The following is a 12,211-nucleotide window of genomic DNA, read 5'->3' as shown; positions in this document are numbered from 1 at the left end:
TTCAGAGTATAGGGATAGAGGGTACATACCTCAATATCATAAAAGCCATCTATGAAAAACCTACAGCAAATATTATTCTCAATGGGGAAAAACTGAGAGCTTTCCCCCTAAGGTCAGGAACGCGGCAAGGATGTCCACTATCACCACTGCTATTCAACATAGTATTGGAAGTCCTAGCCACAGCAATCAGACAACAAAAAGAAATCAAAGGCATCCAAATTGGCAAAGAAAAGTCAAACTCTCACTCTTTGCAGATGATATGATACATTATGTGGAAAACCCAAAAGACTCCACCCCAAAACTGCTAGAACTCATACAGGAATTCAGTAAAGTGGCAGGATATAAAATCAATGCACAGAAGTCAGTGGCATTCCTATACACCAACAACAAGACAGAAGAAAGAGAAATTAAGGAGTCGATCCCATTTACAATTGCACCCAAAACCATAAGATACCTAGGAATAAATCTAACCAAAGAGACAAAGGATCTGTACTCAGAAAACTATAAAATACTCATGAAAGAAATTGAGGAAGACACAAAGAAATGGAAAAACGTTCCATGCTCATGGATTGGAAGAACAAATATTGTGAAGATGTCAATGCTACCTAGAGCAATCTACACATTCAATGCAATCCCCATCAAAATACCATCCACTTTTTTCAAAGAAATGGAACAAATAATCCTAAAATTTGTATGGAACCAGAAAAGACCCCGCATAGCCAGAGGAATATTGAAAAAGAAAAGCAAAGCCGGTGGCATCACAATTCCGGACTTCAAGCTCTATTACAAAGCTGTCATCATCAAGACAGCATGGTACTGGCACAAAAACAGACACATAGATCAATGGAACAGAATAGAGAGCCCAGAAATGGACCCTCAACTCTATGGTCAACTAATCTTCGACAAAGCAGGAAAGAATGTCCAATGGAACAAAGACAGTCTCTTCAACAAATGGTGTTGGGAAAATTGGATAGACACATGCAGAAGAATGAAACTGGACCACTTCCTTACACCACATACAAAAATAGACTCCAAATGGTTGAAAGACCTCAATGTGAGACAGGAGTCCATCAAAATCCTAAAGGAGAACACAGGCAACAACATCTTTGACCTCAGCCGAAGCAACTTCTTCCTAGAAACATCGCCAAAGGCAAGGGAAGCAAGGGCAAAAATGAACTATTGGGACTTCATCAAGATAAAAAGCTTTTGCAAAGCAAAGGAAACAGTTAACAAAACCAAAAGACAACCGACAGAATGGGAGAAGATATTTGCAAATGACATATCAGATAAAGGGCTAGTATCCAAAATCTATAAAGAACTCATCAAACTCAACACCCAAAGAACAAAGAATCCAATTAAGAAATGGGCAGAAGACATGAACAGACATTTTTCCAAAGAAGACATCCAAATGGCCAACAGACACATGAAAAAGTGCTCCATATCGCTCGGCATCAGGGAAATCCAAATCAAAACCTCAATGAGATATCACCTCACACCAGTCAGAATGGCTAAAGTTAACAAGTCAGGAAATGACAGATGTTGGCGGGGATGCGGAGAAAGGGGAACCCTCCTACACTGTTGGTGGGAATGCAAACTGGTGCAGCCACTCCGGAAAACTGTATGGAGGTTCCTCAAAAAGTTGAAAATAGAGCTACCATATGATCCAGCAATTGCACTACTGGGTATTTACCCCAAAGATACAAAAGTAGGGATCCGAAGGGGTATGTGCACCCCGATGTTTATAGCAGCAATGTCCACAATAGCCAAACTGTGGAAAGAGCCAAGATGTCCATCGACAGATGAATGGATAAAGAAGATGTGGTATATATATACAATGGAATATTATGCAGCCATCAAAAGGAATGAGATCTTGCCATTTGCAACGACGTGGATGGAACTGGAGGGTATTATGTTGAGTGAAATAAGTCAAACAAAGAAAGACATGTATCATATGATCTCACTGATATGAGGAATTCTTAATCGCAGGAAACAAACTGAGTGTTGTTGGAGTGGGGGGTGGGGTGGGAGGTGATGGGGGGACTGGGTGATAGACACTGGGGAGCGTATGTGCTCTGGTAAGCGCTGTGAATTGTGCAAGACTGTTGAATCTCAGATCTGTACCTCTGAAACAAATAATGCAATATATGTTAAGAAAAAAAAAAAAAAGAAGAAGAAGAAGGTAGCGGGAGGGGAAGAATGAAGCGGGGGAAATCGGAGGGGTAGACGAACCATGAGAGACGATGGACTCTGAAAAACAAACAGGGTTCTAGAGGGGAGGGGGTGGGAGGATGGGTTAGCCTGGTGGTGGGTATTTAGGAGGGCACATTCTGCATGGAGCACTGGGTGTTGTGCGCAAACAATGAATCATGGAACACTTCATCTAAAACTAATGTTGTAATGTAAGGGGATTAACATAAGAATAAAAAAATTAAAAAAAAAAAAAAAAGAAAAGAGTGGTATTCCTAAGGTCCCCTCCAAATAGAGCAAGATTCTTAAGCCTGTAATGAACAGTTTTAAATAATCTAAAGAGTCAAAGGGATATGTCAATATATAAATTAACTTGTGTAACTATTTAAATATTTCATTATAAAATAATGACCTTAAAGACACTATAACTTGCAGGAAGCTTTATGGCGTGTGTGTTTGTGTGTGTGTGTGCGTGTGTGTGTTTGTGCCTGTTTTTCCACTGTCATCATGTTGAGAAGAACAATTATACCTTCCTTATTGTGTAATGAGATATGGTATACTAAAACATAACAGTAATGCCTTTTAAATAGACGTTTTGGCTTGGCAATATTAGAGCCTTATAATTCAAAACATTATTCTATTTTTTAAAGATCTATCCTTGTGAAAATTATAAATGCTAGTTTTATTCTTTTTTAAATTTTATTTTAGTAATTTTCTATAATTTATGAAACTCCTGCCTTGGATTTATTTTGTTATGATCACAATAACTATAATAATATCCACTTTATTTTTTATAATATATTTTTATTTGAGTATAGCTGACACACAATATTACATTAGTTTCAGGTGTAAAACACAGTGATTTAATTTCTCTAAATGTTATGTTATGCTCACCACAACTGTGTCTATATCACCATAACATCACTATTACAATATCATTAACTATATTCCCCATGCTGTGCCCTTTATTTCCATGCCTTATTCATTCCATAACTGGAAGCCCGTATCTCCCATTCCCTTTCACCTATTTCTCAACCCCTTCCCCCCCGTTATCTATAAGTCTGTTCTCTGTATTTATAGGTCTGATTCTACCTCTTATTTGTTTATGCATCTGTTTTGTTTTTTAGATTCCACATATGAGTGGAATCATATGGTATTTGTCTTTCTCAGTCTGACTTATTTGACCTAACGTAATACCCTCTAGGTCTATCCATGTTTTCACAAATGGCAAGATATCACCCTTTTTATTCACTCTAAGGGTCTATATTTGAATGGTATAGAATTTATTTGAGCTTTTTAAAGGTGATTACAAATAGTTTTCATGACACGGACAGGTCCCCCTTTTATATTTCAGAAACAATCCTCCAAAGTAACCAAAAAGTGAAAAGGATCTTTAATTTTATCAACAGTGCCATTGATAACTTGTTTCTATTAAAACATTTTATTATTCAAAATCAGGAACCATACTCAATGGGGAAAAACTGAGACCTTCCCCCTAAGGTCAGGAACAAGACAGCGATATCTATTCTCACCACTTTTATTCAACGTAATACTGAAAGTCCTAGCCACAGCAATCAGCCAACAAAGGGAATAAAAGGCATTTAAGTTGGTAAGGAAGAAGCAAAAGTTTCACTATTTGCAGATGAAATGATACTATATATAGAAAACCCTAAAGATTCTATCAAAAAACTACTAGAACTGATAAATGAATTCAGTAAAGTCACAGGACACAAAATCAATGTGCAGAAATCTGCTGCATTTCTATACACTAATAATGAAACAGCAGAAAGAGAAATTAAGAAAATAATCCCATTTACAATTGCATCTAAAAAAAATAAGATACCTAGGAATAAACCTTTCCAGTGAGGTGAAAGACCTGTACTCTGGAAACTATAGACCACTGATGAAAGAAATTGAAGACGACACAAAGAAATGGAAAGAATTTCATGCTCATGAATTGGAAGAATAAATATTGTTAAAATGTCTATACTACCCAAAGCAATCTACAGATATAATTCAATTCCTATCAAAATACCAACAGCATTTTTCATAGCACTAGAACAAATAATCCTAAAATGTATATGCAACCACAAAATACCCCAAGAAGCCAAAGCAATTTTGAAAAAGAAAAGCTGAAGGTATCACAATTCCAGACTTCGGGCTATATTACAAAGCTGTAGTCATCAAAACAGTATGGTACTGGCACAAAAATAGATATATAGATCAATAGAATATAAAACCCAGAAATAAGCCCACACTTATATAGTCAATTAATCTTCAACATAGCAGGACAGAGCATCCAATAGGAAAAAGGCAGTCTCTTCAAAGAATGGTGTTGGGAAAACTGGACAGCTACATGCAAAAGAATGAAACTGGACCACTTTCTTACACCATACACAAAAATAAACTCAAAACAGATTAAAGACCTGAATGTGAGACCTTAAAACCATAAAAATCCTGGAATAGAGCATAGGCAGTAATGTCTCTGACATTGACCATAGCAAGATTTTTCTAGATATGTCTTTTGAGGGCAAGGAAATAAAAGCAAAAATAAACTATTGGGATACACCCAAATAAAAAGCTTCTGCACAGCAAAGGAAACAACTGATGAAGCTAAAAGGCAATCTACTGAATGGGAGAAGGAATTTCCATATCCAATAAAGGGACAGTATCCAAAATCTATAAAGAATTTATATAAACTCATCACCTTAAAACCAAATAATCCAATTAAAAATGGGCAGAAGACATGAAAGACATTTCTCCAAAGAAGACATACAGAATAGCCAATAGACACATGAAAAGATGGTCAGCATCACACATCATCAGGAAAATGCAAATCAAAACCACGATGAGATATCAACTAACACCTACCAGAGTGGCTAAATTCAAAAACACAAGAAGAAAGTGTTGGTGAGGATGTGAAGAAAAAGGAACCTTCTTGTACTGTTGGTGCGAATGTAAATCAGAGCAGCCACTGTGGAAAACAGTATGGAAGTTCCTCAAAAAGTTAAAAATAGAACTATCCTATAACCCAGTAATCACACTACTTGGTATTTACCCCCCAAATACAAAAACACTAATTCAAAGGCATACATGTAACCCTATGTTTACAGCAGCATTATTTACAATAGCCAAATTATGGAAGCAGCCCAAGTGTCCATCAACAGATGAATGGATAAAGATGATGTAGGGTATATATATACAATGGAATATTACTTAGCCATAAAAAAGAATGAAATCTTGCCATTTGCAATGACATGGATGGAGCTAGAGAGTACAATGCTAAGTGAAATAAGTCAGTCAGAGAAAGACAAGTACCATGTGATTTCACTCATGTGTGGAATTTAAGAAACAAAACAAATGAGCAAAGGGGAAAAAAAGAGGGATAAATTAAAAAAGAGTCTTAATTATAAAGAACAAACTGATGGTTACCAAAAAGAAGGTTGGTAGAGGATGGGTAAATTAGGTAATGGGGATTAAGGAGTGCACTTGTTATGATGAGCACTGGCTGATGAACGAAATTGTTGAGTTACTATATTGTACTGGAGCTAATAGAACACTGTATGTCAACTATGCTAGAATTAAAATTAAAAAATAAATAAAAATCAGGAATAAATTTTAAAATGTCCTTTGGTTTGGATAGTTAATTTAAGGAAAAATATACCACTACAAGTAAGAAAAGAGTTAAATTTTCCTCAACTCACGGCAATTAGACCTATCCTATTTGCAAGACATTTTTTTCTTCCAACATGTACTTCTTTTTTTTTTTTAAGATTTTATTTATTTATTTATTTATGTGTATGTGTGTGTGTGAGAGAGAGAGAGAGAGAGAGAGGGAACACTAGCAGGGGAAGTAGCAGGCAGAGGGAGAAGCAGACTCCCCACAGAGCAGGGAGACCGAGGTGGATCCCAGGACCCTGGGATCATGGCCTGAACCGAAGGCAGACGCTTAACCGACTGAGCCACCCAGGCACCCCTTAGCATATACTTCTTAAATAGCTTTTGATGTGTGTGTGTGTGTGTGTGTGTACGTGTGTATATGAAATATTTGCACGGGAATATTTTTCCACTTACAAATGAGGTTTTTTTTTTTGTCCTACATGAAAATAAAATATTTTTAGAATGCTTTTTATATTTGTAGATGCATTTTTAAAAAGTTTTTGGTTACTGATATACGCCCTCTCATTATGTTAGACATTAAGTTAGCTTATCATGAGGATAAAATTAAATGACAAGTAGAATGCAAAATATTATGTAGAAAAAAAAGGCAATATGTTCACTTTTGGTTTTAAGCAGGGGTGATTTATATAATGGAGATTAAAATAGAAAAGAGGTGCAATTTTAGATTTGGCAAACAATTGTTATAGTGCTTAAATTATACTAGGTGCTTTATATATTCTGTTATCTAATTCTTAAAACAATATTATTTAGTAGGTTTTATTATCACCATTTTACAGAAGAGAGAAATAATGCACTTAGAAGTTCCCATATTTGCCCAAGTTCACACAACAGATAAGTAGCAGAGCTAGGTTTTAGAACCAGATAGTCTGATTCTAGAGGCTGTGATTACAAGGCTGTGATCACAAGTATGTATAACCTTTCAGATAACTTCAAGCTTTCATCCTTCTTCTGGTAGTTTTTGTTTTTTGGTAATTTAAATATTACCTTAATTAACAGGCAAAAAGATAAATCCTTAAATTACATTAATTTAAAAAAAATTCCCATTATTTTGTTTAGATCCTACTTCTTATTCCTACTCCTTTATGATTTTTCCCTTTCTTACTGATTAAAGTTTCCAGCTTACATATGCATTTATCTGTCTGATCATTTTTCTGTTTTCCATGTCATAATTTATTTTAATTTATTATTAATTTATTCTTCCTCAGTTATTTGGATTTGATTACTCTTCCTTGTTGAATAAGCAGTTATTTTCTTTTTTTTACTTATTAGTTTAATAATTTAAGGATCGAGGCCTATGAATTTTTAAATGTGTTTATAACATAAATAAATATATATATATGTGTGTGTGTGTGTGTGTGTGTGTGTGTGTTCTGTTACATCAGTTTAAATTTTTCTAATTTTCAAAATAGCCTACCATTTTAGTTTTAAGTGCATCTTCCATGTAGGGGTTATTCATCTTGTTACTAACATCTAATTATCCTGCCCTGTAGTCAGAAAACCAGGACTCACAATTCCTGCTTTCTGGAATTTATATATATTTATTGTCACTCAAGATTAATTAATTTAAAATTACTTGGTTTATATGCAAATATCTTTTTGGTCTTTGTAACAACTAATAAACACGCTGTTGGTATTCTTAAAGGTGATTAGAAGTTTGATAATATGGATATTTTTCTTTGTCCTAGGCAATTGTTCTAGTCAATTCTAAAGCGTTTTATATGATTTTAAGTCTGGATAGGCATCAATTTTTGTCTCTCTTCCATATTTAAATGTAAATTTATTATAGTCCACGATTATCTTAATTTTGTATTTCCAGTGCTAAGCATCGTTCCTGCTACATGGTAGGCTTTCAATAATAAATGTCTTCCTTTCATTTTGTTTTTACTCTATTATTAGTGAGATGGAATAAAGGTGGCAAATAAATGAGGTCTATGAAGGACAGCACTGAACAAAGTCATTCAAAAGAATTTCTTGTTACAGATACAGCCTAGATAAATGAAATAAAATAATGAATACGTTATTATACTCTATAGGATTAGTATTCATAATGCAGTTGGATTTAAAAAAATGTTAACTCAGCAAAATTAGAGAATTTTTATAAAAATGAATTTTCCATTTAAGATATTCCCACCATGGGAACCTAACCTCTTCCTACAAAGACTCTTTCTCCAGGGTTATGGTAAAATAGGTTGTCTGCTGAATTTATAATTAGATTTTAATAAATATACAAACTAACCATTTGTACATCAGTCAATGATTTTCATCATTTCTTAAAATGTTTTCCATAGAATACTAGTTCTATGACGATAATTGGTTGAATGATTTTAGAATAGAGGATATGTGGTCAAATATGTTTACATAGCACATTCCTCTCTGGAAGAGTTCAGTGAAGAATAACATATTAGAAGGTCTTCAAGATGTTCCATTATAGAATTCTGCTGAATTCTGTTAAACCTACTATTTCCAAACTTACTTGAATATATGATTGTGGAATTAAATACATTGTTATAAACCAGTGAAATAAATCAACACATACATACAGATAGCTCTGTGTGGGTGAGTGTACAAATGTATATACTAAACTAGTTTTATAAGGAACCTAATACCTCAGAAACATTGGTACAAAAGCTATTTATCATGAAAGGTTTTAAAGACGGCTGACAAGTCAAATTAATTTTGTAAAAGTTTGATGATCAAAGATATGTTCTAAATTTTAAGTATATCTTGGGGCAACTGTAATGCTAATTTCCTTGGTTATATGGTGCTAATTAAAGGAAATAATAGAGACTCTATGAAAAATGCCACTTCAGAGTCATGGATATAATAATACTATGGTTTTCTTGAAATTCTTGAGTAGAAAACAAATTGTAATAACATTAATTGAAAGAAAAAACAAATTGTCATTTAAAAATTTCCCTTCTATATTTAGCAAAAAAACAGCCATAATTGAAAAAAAAAAAAGAAAGAAAATCTATAGTTCCAAAACATTTTTAAGTGTAAGGCGAAGAGATGAATTTTGAATTATTGATACATACAATCCCATATTCTCATCTGCTTGATGTTGTTTTGTATCCGTGTTTTGTCATTGTTGAATGACTGAAGTTTAATGGATACCTTCAAGTAAGAGAATGTCATACAAAGTTTACAAAATTCCTTGTAAGTCACAGGATCTAAAATCTAACTGGTGTTTCCAAAAAAAAAATTATAGTACAAGAATATTAATATTTTATAAGACTTCTCTGAAACAAATGAGATGCAGAGACGTCTGGTTTTGTTTCAACATCTATTCCTCCCATGTTCCACAGAAATGTACATTTTGGTTGGGCATGAGGCCACCATAATATATTTTCCAGCCTGCCTTGATGCTAAGTACTGGGCAACGAATTATAAACAGAGGTACCTAGAGGATAGGTTTTGGCCTCTTCTTCATCCCCTCCACCAACCCCACCCCCCCTTCCTGGGTTTCAGAGCTGCTGTCTTAAACTAGAGGCAATACATGGTAAAGCAACCAGTACAAAGAAGCTGTGTCCCTGACAGCTCAAAGCCCCACACCAGCCTGAAACTTGTACATAAGCAAAAAGTAAATTACTATTTTGTTAATGTCACATGCTAGTTTGGGTTTTGTGTCACTTGCAGCTAAACTTCATCTTAACTAACACAGAATTGTCGGAGGGAAGAGGGATGATGCTGACTAAACAGCTTGGCATTTTTATCAAAGAACAGTCATTCTTTACTTTTTAAGTGATTCACGAACACACAAGAGAGATATTCCATACTGCATGTTTACGACATTGCAGATGATACTCTAGACTAATATCCCTGATTTCTCTACTACAACTTGTTTGATTAGCCCCTTGACACTCTTCTCAATTGAGGGAAAGCAAAAGTAATTCATAACATTTTCAGAAATTTGGCTAATCTACTTTCACAAGCTTGTCAGCTGGGGTTTCAAGCTCAGGGTGACTCGGCAGTTAATTTTTTTTTTTTCTCACTTTCTAAGAGAAGCAGGGCTTTTCTAGTAACAGATCCTTCCCTTTATGTTGGCCAACAGTGTCTTTTCCTTGACTTGATGTGAAACCTCCCTAGAATGACCTTGGAACTAAGATCCTAAAGGACAATATTCAATGTAAGCCCTTCCTGCCGAAAGGAGACTAACTGGTTATTTTTTATAGCGACAGACTTGAAGCACAATGCATCTCGCTGCAGAAAAGATAGAGAATATGATTCCTAGCATCATAGCTCACCAACTTTGCGAAAAGCACCTGGAATCACAGGCCCTTCTGCTGTTCCTTGGCTTTTTCTCTATTGGAAATAATTAAATTAGAAAGAATTACAAAGAAGATGGCAACACAGAAGAAAACTGGGAGAGAGGAGGTAACAGGAAATGAAGGAGTTCTAGAACTCATGTCAAATTTAAGGCAAACTCATCGTGATAGCTAACCAATTTTTAAAAATTCTCCAAGTACTCTGGTACCTACCTGAGAGTGTAACATAAACAATAACGCCCTAATGATATAGAAGAATGAAGTTCTTTAGTAAAGCTTGGTGCTGAGTAGAAACAAAGTGTGGTTAATTTAAACTCCAAGGCTATGATTAACTATTGAGGTGCATTTTTCATTTTTTGCACTGAAAATAGTGTGGAACAAATATCTACCTCAAAAAAGTGGGGCAGAAACATGTATCATACATTTCAGCAGCTTTATTCAGTTTTTATGGAAAAAAAAATACATTTTGTGTGGGGATTTTATCTTAATGAGGGAAATAGCTGATTTTTCTATTACCTATTGCTAAATTTTAAATGTAAAATGAACCCATTTATAAACAGGCCAAATACAAAGAATACTAATGCAAACTGTCTTATAGGTGTCAGTCCCCAATAAAGTTCTTTCTCTAGTCCACAAAAGATGAGCCCACAGGTGCCTTGTTTACAATGCAAGTTAGCCCTGCCCACTTTCCACCCTAATCTCGTTCAAGGCAGATTATTATCCGTATCACCCCAAACATCTGATCTTAGTTGAAATTTCCTGATACTGATTTCTAGATTCTAGATTATCCCCCCGTCTCAGCCTATATTACCTTGGTGTCTAGTTCTGTGAAGAGTTTCATGGCCAGAGATTCTCTGAACTATTTTCCTGTGTCCTCTAGGCTCAATATTTGCCTGTCTGAATGTTTACTTCCTTCCTCCATTCTCTAATGCTAGGCCACCTCTTTCTTTGGGCATCATTAAATTCCACCTTGGATTTTTAGTACAGATGTGTGTAAGACCAAAATTTGGATGGTGTCATTCCCTCTCAGGTATCAGCTGGGCATAATCCCAATGACTTCTGACATATTAACTGAGTCTAGTGCCAGAGCTTAATGCCTATCCCAGCTCCTTTTGCGTTACTGAGATAGTCAGTCTTATGGCTAATTCAGTTCTACAAACAATGTTGAGAACCTACAGAGTTCCAGGCACTGGATTAAAATTAATAAGATATTGATTGTATCTTCGGGAAAATCATACGTATAAAAATCAACATAATGTGCTCACTATGTTGATGACTGGCCAAGAGATTTAATAATATGAAATAGCTAGAAGAAGAAAGATGCACATCTGTACTGATCAAAAGGAAGTCTAGTTCTAAAACAAAATCACTCAACTAATTGGGAAGAAGATTAAAGAAAGGACCAACATAATACCAGAATGTTCCTTGTGTATCTTCTAACCCCAATGCCCAAAATACAGCCTAGTACATTGTAAAAACTCACTAAATAGTTGTTGAATGGATTACTGATGGGATGAATAAATGATTATTCTTACCGCAAATTAAACTTGTATAAAGTAAATAGATTAATGTGAAATTCTCACTGATGTCAACTGTAACTCAAATATACATGCCATATAAACTAAATTGTAGGGCGCCTGGGTGGCTCAGTTGGATAAGCGACTGCCTTCGGCTCAGGTCATGATCCTGGAGTCCCGGGATCGAGTCCCGCATCAGACTCCCTGCTCGGGGGGAGTCTGCTTCTCCCTCTAACCCTACCCCCTCTTGCGCTCTCTCTCTCGCTCTCTCTCTCTCTAATAAATAAATTAAAAAAAAAAAGAAAAGAAAAAGAAACCTAAATTGTAGCACGTAAGGTGGCTTTATACATGACTTCAATCAGGTCAGAAGAGTTAAGTTGGTTACTTGTGTTGAGAAGGGATGCAAGGGAAAAAAGACCTGACTCACAACAGAAATGTCATTTGGGCAAATACCAGGTGCCTACACAAACAATTCTGTGTCCAATCATTTGAAAATTAACAAAGGTTTCAAGAGGTATCTCTTAATAATATAAAGTTTCTCCTAAAAAATGCATACGTAAT

This window comes from Mirounga angustirostris, unplaced genomic scaffold, assembly GCF_029215605.1.
Source record: "Mirounga angustirostris isolate CCGP_5_RB_7025 unplaced genomic scaffold, mMirAng1.0.hap1 SCAF_3, whole genome shotgun sequence".
Classification (NCBI taxonomy): domain Eukaryota; kingdom Metazoa; phylum Chordata; class Mammalia; order Carnivora; family Phocidae; genus Mirounga; species Mirounga angustirostris.
Note: the sequence above shows the minus strand (reverse complement) of the source record.